We start from the raw sequence: 14,694 nt of genomic DNA, 5'->3' as shown, positions 1-14,694 counted from the left end.
AGTAACTCGGTAACTGCTGCTATAGTGACACGGCCCAACTAAAGGACAGGAAGAGAGAAGGGGACTTCTTCCAGTGGTAAATCCTCTGCTTTTCCTTATCAACGGAAACCTTGTCATCTGTAATGGAACACCCCTGCTCTGCAGCTAGGAGAGGCAGCGGCAGTCTATGTAGGGGACATGCTCCTATGAACACCCCCACTGGCAACATCCTCCAGCCCTCAAAGCCTGGTAACCTGGGTGCCGTGAGCCAACATGCCACAGCATAAAAGTGACAGAAGAGGATTCAAGGTGCAATGTGAAATCTCCTTTGGCCCCTGGCAACCTAAGAAATATATGACAAATGAGAACATAGGGTCGTTCAAGAGGATGATTTGGCTAATCAAGACCAAATTAGAAACTCAGGTATACATAATGTAGAAATCAGAGACATTCATTTTCTATAAATAAGAACCTGTCACCACTTGTCCCTGATTAGCAGCTATTGTAACCCTCAAAATTTGTCTTTCAAAAGCAAATTTTGCTGCCCTAGTATCTCTTAACACGTGAAACCTGGTCTTCATAAGTTGCTACCTGATGTATTTTTCAAAAAAGCTAAATCCCTCTTCTCTTTCCTCACATGGCCAATGATTCTTTGCATATTTGTTATGGTACATTTCATTCAAAACCAAAACACCTTCCAACAAAGTGTACTTTTGTCATTGAAACCCCCTCCTGTCAGTGTACTGTGGAAATTAATTCTCCGTAGCCTTACATCTCTTCCCTTCTGTCCCTGAGCTGTCATCCCAAGCTCCTGCTTTGCTAAGCTCTCTTTCCCCTGTGGTTCCCCTACTTTTGCGGTTCTCTGAATTTCCATGGGTCCTGTAGGTTTCTCAGCATAATCTGGCAGCTATCACATTTCTAACACTTGTTCCACACACAGAGTTCTCAGACGACACAGGCAAGTATACTCAAGTACCCAGCACTGAGCCTGCCACCAGCTCCCCCAAGGGCAGGAGCACCCCTGTTCTCTACCACCACGCTGAGTCCTCCATGCCTCACCACACTCTTCTGCAAACACAGACACAATGGCATGTCATGATGTAGATATCATAGGATTTAAATATAAATATTTTATATTTTATAAAACTAGTATTTTTAATCATCAAATGCGTAATAAAGCTGTTTTTCACTTAGAAAAACAAATTCTATACTCATCCAATAAAGTTACGGCCACTTTGTGTCTGGTCCCTGCTGCACGCAGTAAGGCACAGGTGACCCAGGAAAGATGCAACTGGCCTGAGTTACGATTCCTGGTGGCACACAGCTGGCTGGATGACTATGGGCAGGACGCCTCCCCACCAGACTCGCTCCCAGGGACAGAAACCAGGACACGAGGGCTCTGATACTCTGGCTCGCCAGCTTGGGCTCCTGCTCTCACGGTACAGCAAGGACTTTCTACTTCCCTGTTACGTTCTCAGGGCTCCTCTGTCTGCCATTCCCAGCACCAGCATCTCACCCATAGTGACTTAGTCCCTGCTTACCCTTTGTGAAAAGTAAAATACATATATTCACATAGCAATGTTTTCTCCAGGAATACGTTTCCTCCCCACTCCCCTTTTATTGGGGAAATCATTCTGTCATCTTTTTTCCCCCTCCCAACTCTTTTTTGAGACAGGGTCTCACTCTGTTGCCCAGGCTAGAGTGCCATGGCGTCAGCCTAGCTCACAGCAACCTCAGACTCCTGGGCTTAAGCAATCCTCCTGCCTCAGCCTCCCGAGTAGCTGGGACTACAGGCATGCACCACCATGCCCAGCTAATTTTTTCTATATATTTTTAGTTGTCCAGATAATTTCTTTCTATTTTTTTTTAGTAGAGACGGGGTCTCGCTCTTGCTCAGGCTATTCTCGAACTCCTGAGCTCAAAGGATCTGCCCACCTCGGCCTCCCAAGTGCTAGGATTACAGGCATGAGCCACTGCACCCGGCACTCCTTCCCAACTCTTAAAATGAGACCAAAAAATACAGAGCAATGACCTGTTTGAATCTCTTTACTTGTTGCAGAACAAGTAAAAAAGCAATTCTCCTTTTCCCTCTCTGCCCCCCTTGGATGAGATAACCAGCCCACCCACAGGACCCACCTGCTAAAAATTCACCTATGCAGCTGGCCAGAGGCCTTTGGAGAGGGGACAACTCCCCAGACCCCGGGTCCACTGCTGTATTCCCGGAGGTAACCAGGAAACCATTTAGAGATGATTTTGGACCAAATCATAATTCAAATATAAAACAGCTCAGGTAATTATGCAAATTACCTGCCTCACAGTGGGCTTTGACTTCCTAGTTCTGTGCTGCCCACCGTGAGAGCCATGTAGCCACACGTGGCTACCGAGCACTCGCAGTGGCACAAGAAGGAGCTGAGACATGCAGTGAGTGTAAAGTATGTAGCCAGTCTCCAAGACTTAGTGCCAGAGAGTGTAAAATACCTCATTAGTAATTTTCATATTAATTATGTTTTAAAATATAATTTGATGTATTTGGTTAAGTACATTTTTAAAAAGTAATTTCACTTTTTTCATGTGGCTACAGAGAATTTAAAATTGTGTATGTGTTTGGTATTCCTAAGGTAATTCTCTTCCTGATTATAATTCCTTTTCACAAAAGCATCAACATATTTCATGTCAACTCACCATTAATATTATTACTTGAACATAACCCTAAAGTGAAAATTGATTTAATTGGACTTTTTTTTGAATTCTGTTGTAGACTTTCCTGAACAATTTCCGCCAATTTACATTAAGATTTAAATATTTAAGTGTTCTAGTAAGACAGTCACAGCTACCTTGAGCATAAAATACCACATTAACCCCCGACAGACCCGTCCAGATGGAGAGCCAAAATATTTAACTCCTATTTCAAAGGCAATTCCCAATCAGTATTTTGAATCTCACAAATAAATCAGAATATGCTACAATTAAGTCTGTCATGGGTTAGGATACTGAGATTTCATTCTAGGCAGATGTGAAAATATTGAAATCTATAGTTCTACAGCAAGACAGGGAGGACGGGGTATTCTCCATAAACCAGGAGGATAGCCACTCACCTGCCTTCCATTGGTTTCCACGGATGAAATAAGAGACATCTGATTAAACTATAGCCTGAACACAGGTTTTATTTTTAAGGTGAGTCACACAAACATGTGACTCTAAGTCTTCTGCAGGTCAGCAGGGATCAGAAGAAGCTGGATTAATTTGGTTTAAAAAAAAAAAAAATTCATCAATTTCCACGGACTCCCTAAGTAAAACTCCATTATTTATCCCAGTGCTACCAAAGGGTGGTCTGCCGGCACCAGTTTGCAACTGGTCTGCAATGATACAAGTACCAAAATTGAGAGTAAACAATTGAGAAGTTTTGCAATTTGACAAAGTAATTTATGTTGTCTGAATCTAATAATTTTTTAAATCTGCTTGTATTTTGTTTTTTCAAATATTTAATTTTTATTGAATTTTACAAAAGTACATCAGCCTGAAACAGATACTAAACTTTCAGATGATTTCGGAAGCACTGATCTAGACCAACCCACCAGAATCCTCACGTTTTGGGGGATCTCCCTCTACATTTGTAGGAGGTAGAGAGTGGCAAGATAAACTGAGAAACGGAGCTGAGACTATATTTTTAGGAGGAAAAAAGCTAAGATTAGGATCTGTAACATTTCTATTTTTACATCTGTAACTAAAATGCCAAATTTCTTCAATTACAAAATATGATGCATTTTTAAACCACATTGTGATATATTAATACATTATTGAGGGGTCCTGATTTCACAAATATAAAATATATACAAACAAACTCATTTGGAACAATTATACCTCAACTAAGCAAAAATGTCAACTATTCATTGTACACACACACAGAGAAATTAATCATGTTTTTTAAAGGCTTTCCAGGTTGGAGTTAAAGTCTAAAAATTTCTAGATTAGGAATCCAATACTAAGCGCCAACTACGCACAACGTGTTCTAAGACTGCAGTCGCCAACCCCCAGGCAGCAGACTGGTACGGGTCTGGTCGGTGGCCTGTTAGGAACCAGGCCACACAGCAGGAGGTGAGCAGCAGGGGAGGGAGTGAAGCTTCATCTGTATTTATAGCCACTCGTCATCCCCCCGATCCCCCGCCCCTGTCTGCGGAAAATTGTCTTCCATGAAACCAGTCCCTGGTGCCAAAAAGGTTGGGGACTGCTGTAAGAGACAAAAATATATATATGAAGTGACAGTCCCTGAAGAATTCACAATCGAGATGGGAAGACAGATGGTATCTAAAATATCAACGAGTTGGGGGTTCAGCAGCCTAAAGCCTCACACGACTTGCACTGGCAGTCATCTCCGCTACGTTCAGACTCAGAGCTCCTTCCTCAACCCTGTGCCAAGGGCGGGGCTCCTCTGAAGGCTGTGTCTTTCCCCCCACTTTTGACCCGAGGTTAGGGGCACGTCTGAGGATTCAGGGGGCTGAGCTCCCACCCTGCCTCCAACTTTAACCAGCTGGTGCGAGCTTGGGCAGCTACTCCCCCTTCTAAGCCCTGTGTCCCCATCTATAAAAAAGGAAAAATAATGCATTCCCCCCTCAGGGTTCCAGGAAGGGTTTGTTCTGTTATTTAAAAAATTGAGGGATTTGGACAATTTGTAGACTGAAGGGAAGGAGGAAAAAAAAAAGGAGGAGGGGAGAAACCGTGGTCTAGGGAAAGAGGAGATTCCCGGAGAAGGGAGACCCTGGGAAGAGATTGGAAGGGGGCAGATTCTCCCACCCCACACTCTCTTCCCTCAGACTGGAATTCGGGAAGGGAGAGTAGAGGGAAACGGGGAAGATGGCATGTAGAGACCTCTATTATCCATGCGATAGGAGGAGGGCCCTCTATAAAATGTGGGTGCTGAGGAAGAGGGGAGAAGGACTGCTTATTTCCAGAGTAACCCAAGTATGTGTGCACCGGAGCCCTTAAAAGGATGCCATGTGGGCAAAGGGCTGAGTGGAGGTGGTGGGTCATCACATGAGCTGGCACCAGTCTAATAATGTGCCCAGAAGGCGGGGCCAGGCCCAGGAGGAGGAGGCCACGCTGCCTGCCTTCTGCAGGCTCAGGGTGAGGGCATCAAGGAGCCAGGTTGCTTAGAGGGGCCTGAGTAAAGGAGGAAGTGAAGCAGGGGTGCCTACCAGGGCGAGAGGACAAGGAGAAGTTACAACGGGGAGGTTTCGATGAGGTCAAAGAGCAGATGGCGGGGGGTGTGATCAGTATGGACAGAAAATGCCAAGGGAACACCATTTCTGGGGAAACCACACCTGGTTCAAGGGCAGTTATGAAAACTGGCTGCTGGCTGCAGGGAAGGCTTTCAGAGTTTACGGTCAATGTGTGGCCAAGTCGTTGAAGGGTTGGCCAGCAGGGGCACCACAGCTGCCATCTATGAGAGAGAAACTGGGAGCTGGGAAGGCCCATGGGCAGGGCCAGCTCCAGGGTGACACCAGACACTGGCCAGAAGACTGCACAGGTTGGGGAGGGCCCATCAGGACCAGACAGGGAGTGTGCAGTAGGAAGAGATGATGGGCTAGCACAGAGGGTAGGATTACTGAAATGGCACCATGGAGTCAGCGCCCGCGAGGGCCTGTGGGGCTATAGGAGGGGCACAGCCTACACAGGCCAACGGAGAGGAAGAGAGGGCCCGGAAGGTACCTTGCACCAAAAGCATCAGGAAGCAGCGACCTGAGCTCAGTCTGAGCTCTATAATGCTTATGGCATTAGTACTACATTTTCACATATGTCCAGAACTCTGGCTGGTACCACAAATACTGGCATAGACAAGTTTGGCAGAGAGTAGGTTTAAAAGTCTTCATCTAAGGGGGGAAAAAAAGGGTTGACAGCAGCCCACCCAAGGACAGGCACGTGGGGAGGAACTGCCAGGCAATTCGAGGCACCTGCCAGCTGAGCATCTCCCCTGAGAAAATGCTGTGCCCCGTGTCAAGCCAGAGAACCTGGCAGGAGGACACAGAGTCCTGTACGAGAGCGAAGGCAGGTATCCGCAAAGTTCCTGCCAGGTGCGAGGCACAAGGCTCAGCACAGCAGACATGCAAGATGATTTCCAGAACCTGTCCTGCCCTTGAGCATTTTCATTAAATGAAGAGGTAGTACAAGAGTAGACTACAAGAGATCTAAGGAACATGTCAATCAAATCCAACAGACACTTAATACTAAGGAATTTTAGGTGTAATGGTGGCTCATTTTTTTAGGGATTATAACCATAAGTTTAAGAAAAGAGCCCCTCCAGAGCTGCATACGGAAATATATACAGATGAAATGGCGTCATGTTGAGGATTTACTTCAAAATAATCAAATGAGTACAGAAAGGGGGATTCTAGATACAACAAGATGAGCTGTGTATTGATAATCATGGAGGCCGTGGGGCGGGGGGGGGGGTGCATGGGGGCTCACTACCTTGTTCTTTCAATTTCTGCAGAGCTTCACAATTTCCAATAAAAAAATTAAAACAACAACAAAACAAAAAAATAAGAGGCAACACGGGAAGGTAAAGGACTTCGGTTTTGACCTAATTGTGTTAGCACGACACTACTGCAGCAAACTCCAAACTCTGAAAGCGTGTTTTTAAAAATGATAAAAACACTCAAGGCTTTTAAAGGTAGGTGCACAGTTCCATAGGGATAGTCTTAAGTTTTCTAAAGAAGCAGGACTAGCAGGCTGTACAAAAGTGCCGTTACGCTTGAGAAGGCCCAGGAACTACACATACCAAAGCAGCATGTCACCTTGACATCAAAGTTCGGCACCTTCCCCCCCGATGACATGCAGCAAGTCTGACTGACTCACAGGCACGATGGGCGATAGACTCCTGTCATGCTTTGCTGCCCGGCTGAGGAATAAAGCAACCAAAAGGTGCCAGGTGTCAAGCCCATCTCCCGAGTCCCCTCGGTGTGACTGGCATCCCTGATTTAAAACCACTGGAGGAATGGCAATAGGCCTGGGAAGAAGATAGCTAATGCCTGCTGTAAAAGTTAACAGCCAATAATGTTGATCTGATCATCACCAACTGCCCTCTCATTGCTGTGAGACCTGCATCACGGCCATGTTGACCACGGCTGGGTTGGAAGGTGACCCTCAAGAAATAAGAGTTAAGGTTAAGAGATCCCACTGCCGCTCTGCCCTACACACACACACACACACACACACACACACACACACACGTGCACGGCTGCTCCTCTCATACCTTCAGTAGTACACTTACCACCTTGGGGAGGACTGGCTTAGCCCATGGTTCTCAACCAAGGGTGATTTTGCTGCCACGCTTCCCTACCACCCACCCTGGGGGACATTTGGCATTGTCTGGAGACATTTTTGGCAGCCACAACTGGGTAAGGGGTGCTACTGGCATCTGACAGTAGAGGCCAAGACACTGCTCAACATCCTCTAAGGCCCAGAACAGCCCCACACAATAAAACATGATCTGGCCCAAAATGTCAACAGGCTAAAGTTGAGGAGCTCTGGCTTAAGCAACTAAAATTAGGGGCAAGGGAATATTCAGAATTGTTCAAAGAACAAGGAAGGGAGAGGGGGAGAGAGAAAGGAGAAAGAGCACTGTCTTTTAAAATGTCTCTTGTTTACTTATTTCTACGAATACTTCGTAACCAGATGCGGTATTTGATGCCGTGCCCTCTGGTGTAGCTCCTGCTCTGTCCAGTAACAAGAGGGAGCAGACACTTGAGAGACTACAACTGCCAAGGCAAATATTTGCTTTTTCCCAACGGCCATGTTTACCCAAGATTATTCTGCTCTTCGTGAACTGGAAACCAACAGGCTGTTGACACACTTGGAACAGAGCCGAGGAGCAGCCTGGCACCCTTCCCTGTGGGTGGTGAAGGGAGGATGTGGTCCACAAAGGCCGATCCCTAAAATCCACCTAAGCTTTCTGATGGAGCCACTTTGAAACTGCTTTGGAAACTCGTCCCTATCACCAGGGCAATCCTGAGAACATTTTCAACCGCACTGAAGGGTCTAAGAAGAGGACAGAGGGGAGCACTGGCACACAGAAAATCTAAGGGACAGCGAAGTAGAGGAGGAGGGAGCGAGAGAACAATTATCCCCAAATAACTGAGCAGAGCTTTGACCTGAACAAGGCAGAAAGGAAAACCTCACACACAATTATTGCTCCATCAACTGCAGTTTTAAAACCAAGGGAGACTACCGTTAGCCGATTAACCCTGAAATATACCCCACAGCTGACCTCCACAATGACCAATCACAGCTTCTTCATTTGAATTATACTGTTTGCATTCACCCTAAGTGTTTAGCAACTTTGGTAACGGAAATTCAGCTGTGCCTGGGCTACACAATCACAATGTTTCTGCCACACACCGCCCGAGCTCCTATTTTTCACAGCCACTCCCCTTCACCACAAAAATTCAATCATAGCTACAATTACTACCACCGAGTTCCCCTGCTTACACAAGAAACAAAGAGATTTCTGACTAAAGACTGCACTAACCTCCCACGTGAGCTCCAGGTGTCATCCTTCTAGAACGTCTGGGCATGCCTGAGAAAGTCATCCTAATGCCCAGGCAATCCTGGGCCCCAAATGCTGGGTGAACGCCTGCCTCCCCGTGGGAGCTTTCCCAATCTGCCAGCTTCTCCTAAAAGGGAAGCGAGGCCCCAGAGCCAGAAGGTCTGGCCAAGTGTCCAGGACTTTGGGGCACAGAGGGACATCAGAGGGGACCCCTCCCATGAGAGCACACACCCACCTCTGGCCTGTAGGAGTTGAAGGGTATATCTTGCCAAAGATATTTCCAAATCTTAATTTCTGGAACCTGTGAAAGTGACCTTATTTGAGAAAAGGATCTTTGCAGATGTAATTAAGGATACTGAGATGAGAGCATCCTGGATTGCACAGGGGAGCCCTGAATCCAATGAGACGTATCCTTGTAAGAGGCAGAAGACAAAGACGCAGAGAGAACAGGTGAAGATGGTATGAAGACAGAGGCAGAGTTTGGAATGAAGGAGCCGCCAGGCAAGGAAGGCCTGGAGCCAGCAGAAGCAGGACAAGGTGAGGAAGGACTCTCCCCTAGAGCCTGTGGAATAATTTCCTGTGGTTCTATCTAAGCCACCAGTTGTGGTCATTTCTCTCGACAGCCCTAGGCAGGTGATAGCTGGTCTAACGCTGGGCTTTCCAGCCCCAGGGTTCCAGAATGGCCAGGTCAGGGGTGCAGCTGGCATCCTCTGGGCGATTCTTCCTGCAGCCATGGGAGAGCTCAGGAAGTGGGGATGCAAGATATGCCACCAGCCCTGAAAGCCCAGGCCAAGGACACTTTCCAAAGGATAAGCTCTGGGATACGGTCAAAAGAGAAAGTGTTTCCATCTGTCATGGGGCAGAGTGCCACCCAAAGAACAAACCCTTCCCAAATGGTCACTGAGAAAGCCACTCCGACGCCATGTGTATCCTCCGATGACTGGCTGTCATCATCAGCCTCTGTTGCTAACATTTACTGGGCACTTCCCATGGGCCACACACTGTGTTTTCAACATTCCTAAGAGGACTACCTATTCTGAGTCTGACTGCATCATTCCCTGCCTTTTCTTTAAATTGCTACCTCTTACATTAGACCTCAAAATAATCGTTTCATGTCACATTTAAAAAGAGACTGCCGGCCGGGCGCAGTGGCTCACGCCTGTAATCCTAGCACTTGGGAGGCCTAGACGGGTGGATTGTTTGAGTTCAGGGGTTCGAGACCAGCCTGAGCAAGAGCGAGACCCCGTCTCTACTGAAAATAGAAAATTATCTGGACAGCTAAAAATATAAATAGAAAAAATTAGCCAGGCATGGTGGTGCATGCCTGTAGTCCCAGCTACTCAAGGAGGATGAGGCAGGATTGCTTAAGCCCAGGAGTTGGTGGTTGCTGTGAGCTAGGCTGATGCCACGGCACTCTAGCCAGGGCAAAAGAGCGAGACTCTGTCTCCAAAAAAAAAAAAAGAGAGAGAGACTGCCACTGTTGGCACACCTCCTGAGGAAAATGAAGCACTGAGAACTTGAACAGTTTGCCCCAGGTCACTCGCTCAGTGGAGAAGCCAGAACCATGACCCAAGAGCCAACTCCTGAGCCCATGTCTTCAGTCCCTGCCGGCCCGAGCTCTACTCTGCCTTGCCCTGGCCAGGGCGGATCTGTCCCTGCCCTTCTCTGCCCAGCCCTGCCAGTCCCAGCCCCTGCCTCAGCCCCAGTAGGGCAAGGGCCACATTCCTGGCCCAAGCCACACCCCAGCCCAGCTCCCTCTCCCATCACCCCTACATTTTATGGACTTTAAACAATAATTAGGTACACAAAAATGCTAATGTCCTGGATCATGGGTTCCAGAGAACTCAATAGGGGACAGTGACATTTAAGCAAATGATTACAATGTAAGAACTACAGGGGGAAAAGGGAAGAAGGAATTCGGAGGCCCTAAACCAAAGGCATCTTCAGCTTCAAAGCGACTGCCGCTCTTCCCTGCCCAGCCAGAGTTAATGATCTGCCATAAACCTACACATCTCACGCTCAAGCAAGGTCCTGTCTATTCTTTCTCAGAAATGCCACTGCCTGGGGGGAGCCTCGTCTCCTAACAGCTCTTGACTCCCTCCAACCTCTCCCTGCTCACATCCACCCTCCACCACACTCCCAGATGCCTCTGTAACCAGTAGAGTAAGTTTAGGAAACTTTTTGGTCAGTGCAATTGTTTAAGGAAGTACTCGGACAATGTCACATTCAAACATCTTTGAAAATGTCCATTCCCTTGAACTGGTAATCGCAATGTTGCAGATTTAACATAAGGAAATAATCTTAGAGGCAGAAGTGCTTTCATATAGAAAGATGCTAAACATTTATTCTTTGCGCTAATAAGGACCTGGCAACAATGATCCAGATGAAGGGCTGGTTAAGTGCCATGTTTCATTCTCTCGATTGCACATGACTTGGCCAAAAAGAAGCAGTTGATGGGAACTTAAGAAAACGCTTACTATATAATAAATGGAAAAAAAAAAAAAAAAAAAACCAGAAAGCTAAATTGTACTTAGGGTATGATCACCACTATGTCAACTCAAGAAATCAACCGACCCACCCCATGGGGTAAAAATCTGAAAGGAAGTTAGTCAAAATATAAATTTTCCCTGAGCAGTGGGGCTACGGGTATTTATTTCTCTCTTTTACAATTTTTAAAATGTTTTCTATAATGAATAGGTCATTATAATTGGAGGAGAGGAAAATGTATTTTTAAAAAATCAAGGCCTCCACGGCTACTCACTGCTGCCAGAGTTTTTAGAAAGACGCACACAGGACCTTTCACAAGTGTGTGTCTCCTTCTCTCCTCGGCCCCATCACCCGCTTCCCCGTCACCCCACACACCCACTCTATCTTCTGGCCACATTTAATTACTCCATTTTCCTAGACCCTGCCTAATAATGCCCTCCGCACCTCAGTGTCTGTCCACACATGGGTACGTACTTCCTTTCTACTCTCTTCTGCTGGCACACAGGCTCCAAGAGGCCATGGCTTGTCATCTGCTTGGAGTCACTCCTGTAATCCCAAGTGCCCGGCAAAGTCTGTGGCACAGGGTAAATGCCCCAAAAATGTTTGTTGAATCAACAAACAGAAAAGCACTGATGTTCTGCTCACATGCAGCCTCCTCTCCAACGTTTCCCCAAACTACCTGTCTCTCTCGGCCCCGGCGCCCCAACCAGGAGTCATCTGTTCACACCTCTCGGTGGTCTCACGGAATACAACATGTACCTAGCCTAACAGAACACTTGCCATGTCATACCTTGGTGATTTCCTTACCACACTAGCAGCATCCACATGAAATAAACAAGAAACACTGATGGCTGAGCCTTTACCTCACTTTTCCCTCACAATAACCCTAACAGGTATCATCATTCCCATTTTGCAGGTGGACAAACTGAGGCTTAAGAGGTGAAAGAAGACACTTACACAACTGGTAAAACAGCAGAGCTGTCTGACTCCAAAGCCCAGGCCTTGACAGTGCTATTGCTGGGGCCACAAGATAGTTTCTATGTCTTACAGAGTGGACTGGAAACTTCTTGAGGGCAGGAAATACATTTTATCACTATTTGAAAGCTGCCCTACACTGCTGCACATAGCAGACAATCAACTACTTGACGATTTGAAACATAGGGGGATGGATGTCCTTAACAGGGACCACACTAACTGATAATATGAGATAACCCTAGACTGAGGGTCTGCCTAGCAAAACAAGGATAATCAAAATAGTTTTAAGTTCATTCAAATTAACACTGGGCTATGCAAGGAATTTAAGGGTCCTACTGTTGCCAGAGAGTACCCCCCCTTAAGCAATCCAGAAGTACTTAATTATGAAGTGGTATGTTAATTGCTGCTCTTAAATACCCATTAGCATAGATCCCCTAAACCCCTCCATTGGGCAATAATGTCTTAAATTTGTGTTACAGATCATATTTCAAAAACCTCTTTTAGGCATATCATCTTTCAGTCTAGTGCAATTTATTATGTATTACCTTAAGTAATGTATTTAAATTTCTCTGTTATATAATCCCCTACCATTAGGTGACTTTCCATTATCCCAAACTAATGAAATTTTATTGTACCCAAAGACTACTGTAAACACTTCTCAAAATGGTATTTATGAACTTACTCACCCCTGACAATCAAGAGAGGCCACGTCAAGGGAAAAATTTTTGTCCCCTGAGTGTTAGCTGGGATGTCACCCGGCATGTAGACCCCATGGTGTTTAACACTTATTAACAGCTTGCCTGGGTTCACTGCTGGTGAATCTCTGGCAAGCAGACACGCACAAATTAGCAGCTCCTACGTGCATCTCTCTCCTCCTTGTTGCTAATTACACAGGCAACAACGGGATATTTATAAGCATTTCTGAGTACATGTGTGGGGTGGGGGGGGCAATGCAGTATTTTACATAGCACAGGAAAATTAATGCGAGCAGGAGAAATACAAAAGTAAAACCGGTAAGAAAATCTATAAGGTATACAAATCCAGGGTGGGGGCTAACTTTAGCACAACCTTTTCTAGTGCTCACAGAACTTCTCCCCTTCCTCATTCATCTCGAAACTCTTCCCAGTTTGCAGATTGAAATAAGCGTGCCACCAAGGACAACTGTGGGGGAAGCTGAAGGCATCATAGGTTTCCCAGAGGAGTTCAGGTGAAGCTGACTCTGGTAGGATGACAGGTCACATGCTCTGCGTAACAGGAGAGGGACACTGGCAATCCAGGCATAAGGCCCAGCATGTGCAAAAAGCACCGTGAAAAGTACTGGTGTTTTAAAGGAACGGGAGCAGCTCAGGAAGGCTGGAGGGGGCAGGGCCAGGAAGGACAGAGGGAGGGGGCATCAAAGTGGCAGGTAGGAAGCAGGTACCACGACCTGTGTGATTTCATCTTGTCCTTATGCTTTTGCTGTAACCATAACAAAGCCCCAGTGAAAAGTGAGGGCCATAACCCAAGGAGCCAGGTGTCAGGCAACTGGCTCAGGGATGCCTGGCTGCCCAGTTGCTGGGCTCTTAGCATTCTGCAGTCAAACAGAGATAAGGCAGCAAGACATATGGGTAAAAACAAAGCAAAATGATATGAGGAAAAAAAAATTTTAAGATCCTAAATAGACAGGGCTATGACATAAATACATCTGATATGGGGCATAAACTGGCTCTAGTAAAAAAATAAAATTAGTAAGAGAAGAGACAATATCCCCCAAACTACTTAAGTGTATCTCTTATGGGCCAGGTATTGGGAATTTGAAGATGGACAGTCCTTGGCACCAAGGAGCTTGTAAATTAAGAAGGAAAATGAAGTAAAGGCATCATTTAACACTGGGTGAGATAAGCAGTCAAAAGGTGAAGGCAGGGTGCATTTGGGGAGCTGAGAGAGGCTGGGGGTGCCCAGGAGGTACAGGGAGGGAGCCTCCTCAAAGGAGAGGGTGTTTAGATCTGAAGACCAGGGGGAAAGGAGAGACAAGAGGGTAAGCATGGGAGGCCAGACACTACAAGAGGGAGTGGCAAGGAGAGAGTTCTGGAGGGAGGTGGGAACCCAGCCCTTCAGGGAACCCTCAAGGGGCTCTGCAGGCTGAGCCCAGGGAGTGGGGAAGGGAAGGGAAGGCGAGGAGGCCAGGCAGGAATCTAGACGCTGAGGACAGCAGCAGCCACCAGGCAAGGGTGCGGAGAATGATGCCCATTCTGCAAGGAAAGAGATTTTTCATGTAAATCCTTTTTTCTACCCACAGAAAGCGCCTGGCTCAGTAGTGCTTGGAAATGTTTGCGATTATGACTAGAACGTCAGACTCCTGCATTCACTGTTTGTTCAGTAATGCAGGACAAGGGTGGAGAATTTAGGCGCAGGAGTCCCTAAAGGACCTTAAGGTAAGTTAAACTCACCTGTAAATGGCCCCAAGGCAGAGGCCCTAATGGAGGCATCCTAGTTATTCCGCATAGGGCCCTGGGCTTCTCTGGCAAAAGCATTAACTGTGAAGGAGAAAGCTTGAGGAAATGTGGACACACCCACTGAGGAGGGGCCTAGGTGGGGTGTGTTACATTCCTTTGAAAACAGGGCCTCTGCTATAATTTGAGTAATCAGACCAGAGATTGGACTCCAGAACTGTTTCCCATTTATTACAATATCACGCTCCTGCCCAGGAAACCCCACCCGAGCTTTTGTTT

At 46.6% G+C, this 14,694-nt stretch overlaps 1 protein-coding gene across 1 annotated transcript in view; it reads right to left on the bottom strand.

The window, feature by feature from the left end:
• Positions 1 to 14,475, bottom strand: part of TLN2 (talin 2) — a 253,379-nt gene extending 238,904 nt beyond the window's left edge. The window contains 1 exon segment of the mRNA XM_045540483.1: positions 14,413 to 14,475. The gene's annotated coding sequence lies outside the window, so the exon portion shown is untranslated.
• Positions 14,476 to 14,694: the final 219 nt, after the last annotated feature.

This window comes from Lemur catta, chromosome 1 (genome assembly GCF_020740605.2).
Source record: "Lemur catta isolate mLemCat1 chromosome 1, mLemCat1.pri, whole genome shotgun sequence".
Taxonomy (NCBI): domain Eukaryota; kingdom Metazoa; phylum Chordata; class Mammalia; order Primates; family Lemuridae; genus Lemur; species Lemur catta.
The sequence above is the reverse complement of the archived record's forward strand: the minus strand, read 5'-3'. Positions and strand labels throughout refer to the sequence as shown.